The following is a 5,137-nucleotide window of genomic DNA, read 5'->3' as shown; positions in this document are numbered from 1 at the left end:
GGGGTTGCCCGTCCTGTGAGCCGTCCTCCAGGCCATCCCTGTTTGGTATAAACGAGATGCCCAGAAAGATCCGGCTTCAATCAACACCTTTCCAAACACAAGCCGTACTTTATGCCAAATAGCGTTTAACGAGGCTTCAGCAGCGTGAGGCGTAATCCCTCCCCCACCCCCGCCCCCGCCCCTGCCCCGGTGCACATGCGGGGAGCTTCCTTCTCGTGGGGCGTCGGGAGGATCCGATCTGGGCCCCGTGTGCTCGGCGAATGTCTTCCTTCCTGGTCCCTGTTTCTCAGCAACGCTCCCCAAGGAGGGCAGGGCTGCGGGCGCCCTCCCGGACCGGGCAGGTCTTTAAGGGCACTTCGAGCTGCCTCTGAACTAGGCCGGGTCTGCGTGCGTTGGTGTGTGAGTGTTCATTTCCTCCAAGCAACCATGCTGGTCAAGAGATGCAAATACTCAATGTGGGGGGGACAGCTGGCGTCTTAAAGGTTACGCGGTACGAGGGTGACCGGCAAAAAGTGGCCCGTTCGGTCCCCAGCTCTTCCCCGGGTCCCCCCAAACGGTGAGATCGCTTTATTCCACAGGCTGAGAAGGCCCAGCGGACCCTCGGTGGCTGTGGGGATTCTGGAGACCTGGCTGGGCGCTTCACCCATCTTGGGGGACAGAGCTCACCTCCTCAGCAGGCCCCGTGCTCTGGGCTGAACTGTGACCCCCGCCCCCAGGTTCATCTGTGGGAGCCCTAGTGCCCCAGGGCCCCTGAATGTGACGGCATTTGGAGGCGGGGTCTTTAGAGGGGTAGTTAGGGTAACATGAGACCGCAGGGTGGCCCTGCTGTGACGTGACTGATGTCCCTATAAGCAGAGGAGATGGGGACACAGACACACACAGAGGACCGACCTCGTGAGGACACGGGGAGAGAATGGTCATCCAGACACCAGGGACAGAGGCGTCAGGAGGGCCCAGCCCTGCCGACGCCTTCGCCTTGGACCTCCGGCCTCCGGGACCGGGAGACGGCGGGTGCGTGTGTCGGGTGGCCTGGTCCGTGGTGTTTTGTTCCGGCCGGAACCGCAGCCTGGCGCAGGCGTCCGGGGCTGGACAGCTGCTGGTCACTCCTCCTGAGGGGACACCGGGGACAACCAGGAGGGGGGCGATAATATCATGCAAATGGCATAACAGACAGCTGGGTGTCCCTTTCTCGTCAAACAAATATTTGCTCAGTGCTTTCTGGAGGCCAACAGCGCAAACGCAACCGCGGCCCTGCAGAGCCCGTGGGCTATTAATGGAATTAATAGTCATTTAGGGAAAGTAACAAGAACATATGTGATAGTTTGGACTGTTGCTCAGCAAACACTCACCCCCTTCAGGGTGGCTGGGGTGGCGAGCTGCTGTGAGCTTTGGGCTGGGCCCTGGGACTTCTGTAGGTGTGGGTGACACGGTGTGACAGCGGCCTCTTGTCCGTGGGGCAGGCGCCCTGGACGAGAGCTCACCTGGACGCCACGCCGTCCTGCCCCGGCCCCTCCGTGGGGCGGCCGGCCCACGCTGGCCTGACCGTGGGGGCGAAGGTCGGGTCTGTTTTGGGACAGCCTGACCCGGGGAGGTCCGTTCCGCGGCATCACCGCGGCGTTTGCTGACTGAACCCCACAGACACGTGATCGTCACGTCGGTCAGGAAAGGCGAAGGGGAAACATGGCCACGATCTACCAAATGCTGAAAGTCACTTACGGAATAGTACACATTTATGCACCAAATGTGCATATTAGGGGCGAGGGAGGGACCCTACCCCCGAAAGGGGTTGGCAGATTACATTCTACGGACCGGGTCTGGCCTGCCATCTGAGTCAGAAGGGACTGCGAACTAAGAGTGGTTTTTATATTTCTAAATGGCTGGAAATGGAAAGCAAACAGAGTCATACTTCATGACGTGAGTACGTTACCTGAAATCCATGTTTTGGTGTCCGTAAATGAAGTTTTATACAAACAGAGCCACACCCGCTCATGTGTTCTCCATGGCTGTTTTCACATTACAGCAGCAGAGGTAAGGTGCTCAGGCCCACAAAGCCTCGACCGCTCCCATCTTGGCTCTTTGACAGGAAAACTGCACTGACTTGTGGAGAAGAAGAGGTCTTAGGGCAAAACCCAAAAAGTGTACCTTATAGGGCAGGGACTGCACCTGTACCGTGGCCCTGGAGCAAAGCGAAAACAGGGCATCTTTCATGAACTTGCTCAGGCAGCCAGTGTCTGAGGCCTGCGATGTGCCCAGCTCTGTGAAGGTGTGCCCGCACCAATGTGAGGAAGCTGGGGTGGGGGCATGGTGCCTCATGCTTACTTCTGTACCCATGACCTGACTGTTCAAACCCTTTTTACTTACTTGTGTTTCTTCCTTCTTTCATGTTCTCTATCACTCACCCATTCCCTGAACACCTTCCATGTTCAGTGACCCATGCTAGACCTGAAGACACAACATCGAGTAAGGCATTTATTCACTCATATGCCCATCCATCCATCCACTCATCCATCCATCCATTCATCATCCATCCACCCACCACCCACCTATCCATCCATCCATCCATCCATCCATCCACCCATCCTTCCTTCCTTCCATCCATCCATCCATCCATCCATCCTTCTTTCCATCCATCCACCCATCTATCCATCCATCCTTCCATCCATCCATCCATCCATCCATCCACCCATCCTTCCTTCCTTGCTTCCATCCATCCATCCATCCATCCATCCATCCTTCCTTCCATCCATCCACCCATCCATCCATCCATCCACCCATCCTTCCTTCCTTCCTTCCATCCATCTATCCATCCATCCATCCACCCATCCATCCATCATCCACATACACATTCATTCATTGATTATCTCCCGAGTGGTCATTTACCAACTGCCATGTTGACTCAGGTATATGGTGGCCAACAAACAGGTAAGACCGTGCCTTTGTGGAGCTCTTGTGTTGCAGGAACAGGAGCAACCTAATCTACCATGACAAGCTGTGGTGAGAGAGATAGGGAAAATGAGCAGGAGGTTCTGGAGGGTGGCAGGGAGGAGGCCTTTTTGACGAGTGGATATTAAGCCAGACTTGCAGTTGAGGAGTAAGAAGATGCTTCGAGGACAGGAGGTCTGAGCCTGTACTAAGATGCCGCTAGGTGCTTGGAGAGGCCAAAGTGAGTGGAGGGGCCCCGGAGAGATGAGGGGAACTGTGCTTCTCGGGAATGAAAGATGGAAGGAGTCGCCCCCCTCGGAGGCTGTGTTGACCTCCTGTAACGGGTTGAATAGCATCCTTCCAAATTCATGTCCGCTGGAAGCTAAGAAGGCGGCCTTACTTGCAAATAGGGTCTTTGCAGGTGTAATCCAATTATGATGAGGCTACGCTGGCTTAGGATGGGCCTTAATCCAATGACTGGTGTTTTTATAAGAGGGAAATTAATTCAGACCCACTGAGGAGGCACATATAGGAGACGCTGTGTAAAGACAGAGGGAGCCTCCCCTAGCATCTTTGGAGGGAGTAGGGCCTTGCCGACACCTTGATTTTGGACTTCTGGCCTCTAGGGTTACGAGAGAAGAGATTTCTAGTTTGTGGTGTTTGTCATGGCGGCCCAAGACACCCCTGTCCACACCAGGCCCTCCTCTTTCGACCTATAGGTCTTTCTTGCTACTGCGTCTTTTGTTGCTTGCCCGGGACCCTCGCAGCAGCCCCCAGGCCACTGTTGACGTTCCTGTCCCCCGTCTCACCCGCAGCCTGACCCATGCCTCCTTGGGGGTCCCTGGCTTGGCACACACATTGACGCCTCATCGCCTCATTTGCTGTAAATGTGTCCACACCCCCAACTTCCAGTTGTTTGAGAAAACCTGCCCCTCGGGGCCACCGCCCTCTGAACCCGTCCCCCGTCTTGCACCGTGAGCTCTACCCTCACTGCTTTGCCAGGACGGACCAAGTGGTGGAGTGTGGTAAGGAATCTCCCTCCTTGTCTGTTAAAAGGAGAAGAAATCCTTGATCAGAGCAACTCACCCACTTGGGAGCTGAGATGTGGGTAGAATCCGGTTTTCCACTCAAAGGGAAACGATTTGTAAGGGGCCTGGAGGCCAAACACTCTCCGGGAAAGCGGGGTGACAGAACAAATCACTTACCAGAAGATTCCAAGTGGATGTCTGTGAGGACATTCTGCCACTTGGTCGGGCCTTTCCCGGCCCAGGGACCAGCGTGACCCTCACGCCTGACCCCAGCCGGCCGCTACCAGCTCCGGTCTGGGGAAGGGCCGTCTGGTCATGGTCACGGAGCTGTGACTTCCTCCGAGGTAGGGGCTTTGGGCCCAGGCAGGCACCTGATGCTCTGGGTGGACGTCTGGCCCCGTGCCCCCGTCTCTCAGGGCCCGGGTACTGTGGACGCCCGGCAGGTGGGGAGCCGAGCGTGACCGGGTGGGAGGAAGCAAAACAAACGGGGTGACGAAGGGTTCACGGGGGCGTCTCGGCAGCCTGGAGCGGGCGCTGGTGCGCTCGGACGCCCCGCGGGGGCCCGGCCGTGGCCCTGCCACCAAGGCGCCCGCGAGCCTGTGCCGCTACTGCTTTGAGCCCGACGTGCTTGACCTCGCGGCAGAAACGCTTCCATATATCACCCGCGTCACGCTCGATATTCCGGGATAGATGCCGATTTGGAAACCACTCCCCCAGACCCTAATACGCCGGGTGAAAGTTTCAATTTGGAAAAGAGGATTTTTTTTTTTTTTTTTTCGCCGCATGAGTCACTTTCCCAGAGCGCGGAGGGATGGCCCAGCGGCCCTTATCTGCGAGCTCCATGTACTTAACGCTTATTAAAATCAATACCGTCCATTAGCCGGCCACGTTTCCATTTTTAACCATCTATTGATATATGGCCTGTGCTTTTATAGGACTAAACAAATTTCCGCTCTCCGTGCCCCTTTGTAGCCTGGGGGCAGGCGGGTGCGCGCGGCCGCGGGACGTAAATGTTTATTTACTGCCTGCTTCCTGATTGAGAACATGCCTGGTCCACGGGCTTCAGATGGCTTTTACACGGGAGACTGACGGCCACTTCCTGTTTTCCAGACACAGCACACCGTTTTTAAGGGGCGTAATGAATGCGAGGTATTGTGGGCGTAATCGCCAGGCCGTGCCCAGCCCTA

At 56.4% G+C, this 5,137-nt stretch overlaps 1 long non-coding RNA gene across 1 annotated transcript; it reads right to left on the bottom strand.

The window, feature by feature from the left end:
* Positions 1-210: 210 nt before the first annotated feature.
* LOC109273975 (uncharacterized) lies at positions 211-5,137 on the bottom strand. The gene is made up of 3 exons (XR_002083355.2): positions 4,128-5,137; positions 2,881-2,989; positions 211-2,442 (listed from the first exon to the last, which is right to left on the bottom strand). It is a non-coding gene; the product is annotated as an uncharacterized LOC109273975 (long non-coding RNA).

Source organism: Panthera pardus, unplaced genomic scaffold (genome assembly GCF_024362965.1).
Source record: "Panthera pardus isolate Hobbes unplaced genomic scaffold, ASM2436296v1 HiC_scaffold_11, whole genome shotgun sequence".
Lineage (NCBI taxonomy): Eukaryota > Metazoa > Chordata > Mammalia > Carnivora > Felidae > Panthera > Panthera pardus.
Note: the sequence above shows the minus strand (reverse complement) of the source record. Positions and strands in the feature narration are given on the sequence as shown.